Below are 12,290 nucleotides of genomic sequence, written 5' to 3'. Positions count from 1 at the left end.
TACGTCCCACATTTATTCTGCGGTTATTTCGCGCAGCGTTGCTTGTCTGTTAGCACTGACAACTACACACAAACGCCGCTGCTCTCGGTCGTTAAGTGAAGGCCGTCGGCCACTGCGCTGTCAGTGGTGAGAGGTAATTCCTGAAATTTGGTGTGCCTCTCTTTACACTGTGGACCTCGGAATACTGAATTCCCTAACGATTTCCGAAATGGAATGTCCCATGCGGCAAGCTCGAACTACCATTCCGCGTTCAAAGTCTGTTAATTCCAGTCTTGCGGCCATAATAACTTCAGAAACTTTTTCACATTAATCACCTGAGTAAAGTGACAGTTCCACCAATCCACCTCGTGTACGCGATCTACCGCCATCTGTATATGTGCGTATCGCTATCCCATGTCTTTTGTCACCTCAGCCTAAGGTACGCATTCTGTCCGAGAAAAGTCACGTTACTCATGGAATGGTTTTGCAAGTCTTGGTTAACTTTTCGATGACAAAAGAAACTGCAGTCGTCATAGATTGAGTGACTGATTTATTTCTGATATAAAAATCAATCTAACCTCATGATCAGAGCGATATGTCTGACACACAAAATTGAGGTACTCGAGAATTTGCCACTGAAAATCACTCAGGGAAATCGGCTACGCAACGTCTCGAGATTGTTGGAAGTTCCCATAACCCGTCTGCATACTTGAGGAAGGTAAAGAACATTCATGAATAAGAGCATATATACTTAATCTAGAAGATGTATGGTTTTTATAACTATTCCACAGCTAAGGTGTATACACATGTGTATAGGCAGTTGCGTCAATATGTCGCTGAGAATCGGCGTGTCTCTTGTTCATGCGTGAAACAGAAAGTAATTACACGAGTGAAACGAACATGATATTAACCCAACAAACTATATTGCTGTGATTAACGGATGGGGAGGTCTAAGCCTAACCTGTGACAAGTTGAAGACATAATGATCACTGGTTTTTCATCAAAACCAACGAAGCACTAAAACTCAAAGGATATAAATATTTTGTGTGGCCACTTCGTGTAAAATCCCGTTTGTTAAATGTTGATACTGTACGTAGTTCCACTTAGATCAATGTTCGTTCACATATCCCATTCTGCTTTACATGGTTTTTCAAGGAGTTTTGATAGTTATTTAATTGGCATAAAAACACTACGAAAACGGTGAGTACTTTTATAAGTACTAAAAGAAGGCATGAAGTAATCGCCAGATGAACACGCTACAAAATGATTTATCCCTGAGATTCAGTGTATCATCTGAAACCCGCACAGGTGGTGTGGGATGGAGAACATATGTTCCGATATTTGCAGTTTTCGTGGAAATGTTATTTCTGCTCTGCTGCATCATGTGTCACTCAGGCGAGACCGGGGTCACGACTGTCGTTTCAGCTGCTTCTCCAAGCAGCCAGCGTCGACAGGTTTCGCCTTTGATACTCCCCACAGTCCACATTTTGTTCCAACCTGTCAGCTGATTTCTACTTCGTAATTTATTATAAGGTTATTGAATAATATAAACTGAAATATTATATGAAGAAATCAAGAATACAAACTATATACATTATATAATATTAATTATTATTATTATTACTGTTATTATTTTTGGTTCACCGGTTACTGTCTTACAAAATCCCACCGTCATCAAGGAGTTCCGATACACGTGAATTTTGAGAAGGAAATCACAATACAGAAGTGTAACGTAAAGCTCACCGAACCGGAGTTATGTTTAATACAGTAAACATAACAATAAAACAAGAATTGATTTAAATATACTGGAATGTGCAAAAAAATAAAAATTTAACGATGAGGAATTATCTACTGAAAAGGTCTTAAATACAAAAGACACCGTTTAAAAATTTACACTGGATAGACACAAAACTAGGAAATGGATTGTTGGTGCCGATTACGAGATGTGCGCAGAAATAGTTTCGAAGATCGTATGAAGCTTAGAAGAGAAGAAATATCGAGAAGCGTTTGATAATTTGGAAACAAGTGGGATTGTGTTGTAGATGTTGCACAGTTTCACGAGCTCCGTATAGATTCAGATTTAGCGGTAGCTCATTGTTTGACGCGTGGAGGACATGAGACTGTAAATGGTAGCTAAGTCTTTTTTCATCGGTTGTATTCGACGAAGATCATGTCACTGGAAAATCGTGAATAAGGAAATAGGTACTTCGAATATTCTCATTATTCGTCGCTCTTAAGCACGGAGTTCTGATGAGAAATGGTGGGAGAGGCCTTTTTCGCGTGGCAGACAAACTTATATGATAGCACTCGTGTTGCAGTACACCACACGTGCACATCGAAACAATTAGAAATAAATTTGACACTATTTCAGCTGATGAACGATTAAGGTCTTTGAATGAGGACGCGTCTTGTCATTCGCTCATGGTTGCTTGAAGTAACTATGGAAAGCTGAAATCAGAATTTTCGCATGAAGGTTTGAAGCTCTTCCAGACCCAATACGACTCTTTTGTTTTAACCTGTGAGCTACATCGCACGGTCACTAAATCTTTATTATTGCGATAGCTCGCAATGCGAGATTAACTAGTGGAACAAAGAGTATATTAAATATCCGTTACCAGTAATTTCCTAAAATATTGGCACCAGATTTTTCAATAAAGACCTAAGATGGAGTTGTCCCAGTATATGGAAGCAATAATGCTCGTAAGTGACGAGTCAGAAATAAAATTTCCTTTCGGGAATATAACTTTGTGTTTTGGTTACATTTTAACATATGATCGCTGTTGTTCCTATCTCGAGCAGTTGCGTTCCAATCGGAGAGTCATTAATAACTTGAAAGCATTGGTGTTCCGTCACTTTTTTTTCCGTCTAATACAGTTAGCGCAAGATAGTGGAACCGTTGATACGGAGAGCACCACATGTTTCTGACCAAGGAGAGCCAATGTAACTTTAGACCACATTTATATGGCACCTATACCGTACGCAACTCTGAAAAGCCAATTACACAACCTGTCACTGATTTACCACTTCGTGCTACTGTATTTTGTTAAAGCAGAGTAGAATGAGCAGCACACGGGATTCGCTCTCGTGAGAAGCTGGCTTCACATCACTGTCGCGCCAGGCTGATGTGAGATTCCCGCTGTTTCCCAAAATAACTTCAGCAGAATACCGGTGCAACTCAGTCGAAAAGACTGCGATCTATTTACAGCCTAATTCGTGTCGAATCTGTGCTAATGATCCGTCTCTAACGAATTCATTGTCGACGGGACGCTTAAACCCCGCCTTCATTTTTTTTTTTTTTTCTAAAGCAGAGTATTGACTTTATTAGCGCACCACGATAAGCCTTATCTCTCTAAATATTACATGTAGAGAATTACTTCTGTTCCTTCCTACGTACTAAGACAGGCTGTGCAACGTGTAATTTATAATTCGAAATAATTAGACAAAAAAATGGTTCAAATGGCTCTGAGCACTATGGGACTTAACATCTGTGGTCATCAGTCCCCTAGAACTTAGAACTACTTAAACCTAACTAACCTAAGGACATCACACACATCCATGCCCGAGGCAGGATTCGAACCTGCGACCGTAGCAGTCCCGCGGTTCCGGACTGAGCGCCTGAACCGCTAGACCACCGCGGCCGGCTAATAATTAGACATACCTTAGTTAACACACAATCTCTTTTTGCTAATCGGTGGACACAGTGTTTTGTAAAAGCAATTTCACCCAATACATAATGATCGTCCTCATGATAAATTTATTAATCCTTAACTATACTTGCTACTCAGACTGACAATAGTAACTTCGTGGGGTAGTTTTCGTCTCCAAAACAAATACGATCTGAAAGTTACTTACTTTCTCTAAGCTGTTTTTAAGCAATCAATAAAGGAAGGGCTTCTTTTTATGACAAACCAATTTTTATTAAGAAAAAAGAAAACATGATCATACCAACAACTAAGGTTCTTACATTAAAATTTTCATCCTAGAAAGAGTTCTTGCAAGTAACTTAAAAAAAGAAAATCTACTTCAAGGACTTTCAGAAACGTCTTTTGAGATCAAATAATGTTCAATAAAGCAAATATAAAGAAAAAATGAACAATGATACCAATAAAAAATGACAGTGGCTACAGAAACTAATCAATTAAGCACTTATTTTCGTTCATCACAGTCAACGCACACATCATAGTCAATGGTATGCATTTTTTACTCTTACTTTTAACATTTGTATCAAGTTTTTGTGGTTTTTGTGTCTTTAAAACGTGGGCATCTTCCACTTCTCTCGCTGAATCGGTATCGCTTGGACTTGCACTGCAGATTCGCCAACCCTGCTATCATTTTCAAAATTTTTGCCCAAAATCTGTCCATTGTAGTCTGCAGTTCCCTAGAAAAAATTCTGAAATTCATTTTCCTGTCTTTGATATTTGTTTTGATCAATGACATGCCGGGTCGTCTTATAAATTACCGATGACCATCTCGCTACTCCTACTTATAACGGCTTTTTACCATAAAAATAGCCAGATTGCCTTGCTGTTTCATGCTTGTCTTCGCGAACATTCTCCTCTTTTGTCTCTTCATTGTTCTCTATTTCACTGTCAGTTTTATGATCAGACATTTCTGTTTCATTGTCACTAAATTGGTTAATCCAATGAGACAGCAGTCTTCACCAGCTGACAATAACTCCAAAATTTGATGATCGTTCACACGTCGCCCCATTCTGTTTAAAATAATTAGAAACTGTTGTTAAGTCAAACAAATAAAGTAACGTTAACATCTTCGTGGGGTAGATTTCGACCCCAAATGGAACATACCTACGGAAATAATGGTCGCTGGTTAGCGCACGTCTGCACAGTCGGTACTACGATTACATTGCATCGTTTTAGCAACGTTGCAGTAGTAGTGGAATTGTAAACAAAAGAGTGATGCGTGAGATAATAAAGAACCCCACAAATGTGTTAACTGTTGACTAAAGTACTAAAATATCTTTACCAAATATTTTCTCTTATCGGAAAGTACCATCCTGCTAGCTCATTTGATCTTGGAACCACAATGCTAAGTAACTTTGGCGAACAAACGTAGAGGCAACAGTCTTTTGTCTCAACTCAGTTTATAAAAATTTTTGATTTCGTCTAGGAAGTATACAAACGAGATGTTCGTTACTAGCTGTTCGACAAGTGCGTTCAAATAGCCCATGGCTTAGACCATTTCGAAGTATTAATACTTGGGCCGTAGAAGATACAGTTTTCTGCGGCTTTTCCTGCTTCTAATACTCTAAGCACTACTTTTTGACATGAGCAATATTTTTATAGACGCAATATTATCTGAACTGCTATTAAAGCGTGGCAAGAAACTTTAAAGACTACCTAACATTTCTGACAGATTAAAACCGTAAACTTAAAAATTACCTTAAGTCAAGAAATCTGATTTGTGGACCTGGACCCAGATCCGACAGACAGTTTTATCCGACAGTAGGGTTAATACAGGTATACATTTTTTCCTTCGACCTCAGACATCTATGGACAAATATGTAATTTCTAAGTTGTATCTAATTCACAGCCGTTTCTGAAGATCTCTTCCTCAGTTTCGATGTAGACATGACTCTGAACTGGTCTGCCGTGTTTGCAGTCATTCTGAAGATATCATATCCATCTGTGATTATGTTGGAGCTTCTCTACATTCTTTACAAGGAACTCTGAAATAAAAGATTTTACATAACCGCTCTAAAACCTTCAAGCGGTTTCATTTTAGATGAAGAAGGTCAACCAGAAACTTCCTTTTTTCCTATGTAAAGAAAATCTGATTAAGTAATTCATGAATTCACCAGTGTCATGAAGAAAATGACTTGGGGCCCTGACACGCGGAACTTGCATTGGCAGAATGGGGCTGGGGGGGGGGGGGGGGGTTGATGTGTATTTTCATAACGAGCGTAGATCGACAGTTAAGCTCGAGATAAGTGTAAATGGAGACATGAAACAATGACTGGTTAAATTCTTACAGTCTTTCTCTGCAAACCCTACATGGTGACTCTCCACAATCGTTTAACAAGGCTTGGTATTGAGCCATAAGACATAAACTTTCGAATTGAAATCTGCCACACATCGGGTTTCTATACTTTCGTAACGAGTCGCTGCACCGAATATAATTAGGGAGATAAAGGGTACTGCTCAATTACACTATTTAAAGTGGATGGCCCCGCCCTGCCGAAGCTGTGAGTGTGTTTGACTCTGGAAATTCTTAGTATTTCGCAGCCGTTTCTAGAGTTAAGCCCACTCTGGGGTGTCTTTTAACACGTAAACATACTTCTAGCAGGAGTGATACTTGTGTAAAGAGGGAAGCACCCACGATTTCGATAGCAGTTAAGTAGAGCAAGTATAGGAAACCTTTTTCTTCTTTCTGAAATACAAATCTTGCAATATACAGCGTATTGATACCAATGTGTGTTGCACTACGTCTGACAAGTGTTTCCTCGTCATCATAAATATTTGACGAAGATTTCAATAGTGGTGGTGGCAATCATCTCTCGCCTGAGCAGAGGATTTCTGTACTGTTTTGTGCTGCATGTAATACGGGAATCTCCTAAACATACCAGTAGCCAGGACAGCTGCTTAAGAAGACCCTGTGCTAAGATGAAAAGTATGCAAATCTGCTTAGCTGCATAGACAGACCCACAGTGTTTTGTTCGCCATCTTCTGCCCAATCATTTAAGTGGATGCTGTTCGGCACATACTCTGTTAATGAAGTGTAGAAAACAAATATCATTGATCAGTCAGACTTATGTGACATGGAATAATTTAGTACTAATTACAGAAACTGAGGCACTGAGAACCATAAGGGCTCAAAGCACAGAAACAAAGTTTCGAGAAAAACAAGTGTTTGAGAAAATCAGATTTATAGACGAACTACCAGTTTCATAGATCTGAATTGTTTTAAAACCAACTTTCAAAATGTAAAAATAATGTACTCACTTCATGTTATCAAATATTTATGTTTGAGATTATATTTATTATTAATGTTAATTCACAAAATTCCGTTGTGCAGGCTAGTTACAATACTGCCTTTTTACATTTGTGAAGTTTATAATTAATGTGAAACTAAACCAGAACATAAAGAACTGCCGATACACCTCCTATTATGAAGTATTACTACTACGTAGACGCTAAATTATGTTGTGTACCTTGAAAACAATTGAGCAGTGCAGAGCAACAAAATTATGCGTTGGCTTTCGACCCGTATGGAACTGAATATTCTAGAAATCGGTGAGATAGCTTTTCGTGAATTTTCATATATTCCGTGTGAGGGTACATAAATAGATAAAGCTGGTTCACCATAACATCAACAGATATCAGGGACATCAACATGCTAAAATCTCAAAATGGATGACAGTGTGCTTTAGGCACTTGTGGTTCTCAGCGCTTCAGTTGTTTTGTTCCTTCTTACACATAAAATTACGCAACTCGCAATCTGATTACGTTTCAGAATCTTTTAAATCTAATCTCTCGATTAACTAATTATGGTAAAATTTAAAAAAATCGATGTAGTTTATGAATAATGCAGTAATAAGGTCACAAGAAACGTAATATGACACCTTATCTCCACTAGCGACGTGACAACATCATTAAGACTAGTCCCGCCAGATGAGCTACTGCGTGACACAGTCCTCTAGTTAGCGGGACTGACAAGAGTGTAAATTCATTAGGTGCGTCTCAAGCTGCACGCGGAGTTTGTTAGCCGTTTCATCTGGCGGAGCAGACTAGCCGCCTCTCTTTCTGATCCTAAGTTACTCGTAAGTACTCCGGCCTTTGCTAGGCACGTGCAGCTCTAGCGGCCCTCATCTGCTTATTTCTCTGCTGTCAACTGTATCCTACGCGGAACGTCATTGTTTATTTCTTTAGGGGATTCTGTTCGGCTCACAGGCTTGCAACACATTGCAGTCCTCCATTAATCCGGAGCTTTGACTCCATTCTTTTTTGAGTGGCTGCAAAAATATTGTGCAGTTACTGACAAAAGAAACTCGTTATTTCCAAAGTAATGACAACACAGAACGGAGAAGAAAAATGACAGCTCTGTTATCTCCCGTCGGATAGAGGCGTAAATTCCCGCTCTTAATAAACATTTGGGACGAAAAGAATTACTCTTTCTCCAGTTATTAAAAAAATTATCCCAGTCTTTGGATGACCCTATTACTAGTGGAAACAGGCTGACTCAATGATCTTTGCTGATACCAGGATGCAAGAGTTTTAGAGTAAGATACGAGAGACAGAACGGGATCAGAGGAATATGGAAGGAGACTTTTACAAGTCATTTACTGCCTTTCACAATAAATTTGTGTCAGAGTTTGTAAGCAGCTTCGATAAGTTACACGGAATCACTTGTATTTGCGATAATTAACACTATTAGATGTTATCTATAGTTTACACGTCTTCATGTAACGAGTTTTTCTCTTCAAAAAGTTGGGAACTGGCTATCAGAATGTCGTCTTTTTATTTCTTCCATAAATTGTCTGTACTGAAAATGGAGCTATAATTTTAAGAAACCAGTCTGTTTGCTAAACATACTTAATCTGTGCATGACGAATTTGTCCTCTCATACAATGAAGATTGCTTTTTTCAGGCCCAGTGGATTCAATGTCGAAAAGCCTGAAGTTACTGACTGTATGTAATGCGTCACTAATACAGAGGTGGCAGGAAAGTTTTAAATAACTATAGTCTACTTTGCTTACTGATATCTTTTTCTAAAATATTCAAGTGTGTTATGTACTCAGAGTAGTGTTACCTTTAAGCAGAAGCAATTTACTTTGCAATTAATCGACTGAGAGTGTGGCTTATACATTTACTCGTCAAATATTAAGATTCTTAAATTCCAAAATATCACCGTTTGTGATCTACGCAAAGCATGTAATTGTGTAACCATGATATTATATTCTAAAATGTCAAGTTTCATATAACTGATGTCGTTGTAAACAACTGGTATGAATCATCTACCAAAAGGAAAGAAGACAGGTTTGCCGTCCCGTTCGCGATGAGTTCATTGGACATAATGTAAAGAATATCAAAAACAAATTTTTACTGAGGAAGAAATCTGGTCGAAATTTCAAAAGGGCTCAGTCCGATACCTTGCAATGTAAATACTATTCACTTACAACACTCTCACATGGCGTTTGTGCTTTCCGCTGATAAACAAAATGTCATCATCATTCCCATAAGAGAGACAGCAACTATGGAATATCAAGCATCATCAGTACTATAAGAGAGACAGCAACAGGAGAATCTATTAATAACGTTTTACAATAAATTATTAAGTGGTTTTCCGAAAATGGACGGTTCGGGTAATTTATGAATTACAGTAAATTAAACGCTGAACAATAAAGAGTTTAACGTCAACACTTAATGTAGAAAATTTTTGGCTCTACAAACTTAAAAAAATTTGTGGTGAAAGGGACTTTACAGTTTCTCTAAAACCTTATTTCTGCATCTTTTGAATTTGGCATAATTTGGTTTCAGAAATAAACATATGAAAATCTTACCATATTTTGTACTCATTGATGACTTATAATTTTCTCGGGCTACAATTTCATAACTAAGAAAGAAAGTATTGATTGCATTAGAATTAGCAGCGGGAATAGTAAGAGCTCACTCACAATGATACTGTAGACGGCCCATCAAGGAATTAGAGGTTCTTCACTTTGACCACATACACAGGATGTCTCTCCTAAAAGTCGTCACGTGTATTTTCTGTTGCTTTTCTGTTGTTATTTGCAATTTCTTTCCTGCAGTGTGTAACTTGAGCCTGCCTAAACGAATACTGCTCATCATGCCTTTCATGCGACGCTCAGCGTTAACAATAAGCGTCTGTGTGTTTCCTGTTACAAACAAATGGTTCAAATGTCTTTAAGCACTATGGGACTTAAGATCTGCGGTCATCAGTCCCCTAGACTTGGAACTACACGACAGGCCATTAAAATTGCTACACCACGAAGATGACGTGCTACAGACGCGAAATTTAACCGACAGGAAGAAGATGCTGTGATATGAAAATGATTACCTTTTCAGAGCATTCACACATGGTTGGCGCCGGTGGCGACACCTACAATGTGCTGACACGAGGAAAGTTTCCAACCGATTTCTCATACACAAACAGAAGTTGACCGGTGTTGCCTGGTGAAACGTTGTTGTGATGCCTCGTGTAAGGAGGAGAAATGCGTACCATCACGTTTCCGACTTTGATAAAGGTCGGATTGTAGCCTATCGCGATTGCGGTTTATCGTATCGCGACATCGCTGCTCGCATTGGTCGAGATCCAATGACTTATCAGAATATGGAATCGGTGGTTCAGGAGGCAAATACGGAACGCCGTGCTGCATCCCAACGCCCTCGTGTCACTAGCAGTCGAGATGACAGGCATCTTATCCATATGGCTGTAACGGATCGTGCAGCCACGTCTCGATCCCTGAGTCAACAGATAGGGACGTTTGCAAGACAACAACCGTCTGCATGAACAGTTCGACGACGTTTGCAACAGCATGGACTATCTGCTCGGAGATCGTGGCTGCGGTTACCCTTGACGCTCCATCACAGACAGGAGCGCCTGCGATGGTGTACTCAACGACGAACCTGGGTGCACGAATGGCAAAACGTCATTTTTTCGGATGAATGCAGGTTCTGTTTACAGGATCATGATGGTCGCATCCGTGTTTGGCGACATCGCGGTGAACGCACATTGGAGGCGTGTATTCGTCGTCGCCATACTGGTGTATCACCCGACGTGATGGTATGGGGTGCCATTGGTTACACGTCTCGGTCACCTCTTGTTCGCATTGACGGCACTTTGAACAGAGGGCGTTACATTTGAGATGTGTTACGATCCGTGGCTCTACCCTTCATTCGATCCCAGCGAAACATTACATTTCAGCAGGATAATGCACGACCGCATGTTGCAGGTCCTGTACGGGCCTTTCTGGATACAGAAAATGTTCGATTGCTGCCCTGGCCAGCACATTCTCCAGATCTCTCACCAATTGGAAACGTCTGGTCAATGGTGGCCGAGCAACTAGGTCTTCACAATACGCCAGTCACTACTCATGATGAACTGTGGTATCGTGTTGAAGCTGCACGGGCAGCTGTACCTGTACACGCCATCCAAGCTCTGTTTGACTCAATGCCCAGGCGTATCAAGGCCGTTATTACGGCCAGAGGTGGTTGTTCTGGGTACCGATTTCTCAGGATCTATGCACCCAAATCACGTGAAAATGTGATAATTTGCCAGTTCTAGTATAATATATTTGTCCAATGAATACCCGTTTATCATCTGCATTTCTTCTTGGTGTAGCAATTTTAATGGCCAGTACTGTACTTAAACCTAACTAACCTAAGGACATGACACACATCCATGTCCGAGGCAGGATTCGAACCTGCGACCGTTGCAGCAGTGCGGTTCCGGACTGAAGCGCTTAGAACCGCCCGGCCACAGCGGCCGGCTGTTGCAAACAAACAGATTTTTAAAATGGAATGTTACGTGCCCCATAGATATATGTGTATCGTGTAATTTCTTTTATGGATAAGCATTAACAGAGACGTTAAAACACGAAGAGTAACTAGTACTACAGCAGCGAAAACACCTTCCTTGTCCGCGATGACTACTACCGCCACGCAGAAGCGCTGCTCATTGACTGCTGGAATACTGGTTATTCTTCGTGTTTTATTGTACCTGTTAATGCATGCCGATAAAACGAAAATCACACTAAACTAATGTGGGACCTCTCTATCGAACGGGCACGTACAGTTCCTCTTTAAAAATCATTTTGTTTGTAACGGGAAACAAAGCGATGCTTTCTGTTGAAACTGGGTGTCGCGAGAAAGACATGATGAGCAGTATTTGTTTGTATGACTACAGTTACATACTGCAAAAGCAAAATTATGCACCACTGAAATCTCTGATTCTTTATGCAATAACGTAAAATATCTAACAGACGCAGGGAAATTTTAAATCTATCAAAAATTGTCTCTCCTGAGCAGCTTTTTCTATTCCACAGATGAATGTTTAAATAACATAAACAATAGCGTATGTATTGTAGGAGTCAATGGTATTTACTTCCTTATTAAACTTGAGCGTATTTCACCATTAACATGTATAGTGTTAAAGACTAATTTGATCAATTTCATTAGTTTAAACCACTGTCTTATTTCTTAATTTGCAAATGACCAGCATGTAGCCGTACATATAAACAAACAACGTATTGACCGTCAGTACATTGTTCCACATAATTTCCGTGAAAATCATGCAAATGAACTTTGTAATACGGGATGAACTAACATCAGGAT

General features: G+C 39.6%; 1 protein-coding gene across 1 annotated transcript in view; it reads right to left on the bottom strand.

The window, feature by feature from the left end:
- Nucleotides 1-12,290, bottom strand: part of LOC126458517 (uncharacterized) — a 703,126-nt gene that overhangs the window by 382,564 nt on the left and 308,272 nt on the right. The gene's annotated exons all lie outside the window — the stretch shown is intronic.

The sequence above is a fragment of the Schistocerca serialis genome, chromosome 2 (genome assembly GCF_023864345.2).
Source record: "Schistocerca serialis cubense isolate TAMUIC-IGC-003099 chromosome 2, iqSchSeri2.2, whole genome shotgun sequence".
NCBI classification, from domain to species: Eukaryota; Metazoa; Arthropoda; class Insecta; order Orthoptera; family Acrididae; genus Schistocerca; species Schistocerca serialis.
This window is presented reverse-complemented; position numbering and strand designations above follow the sequence as displayed.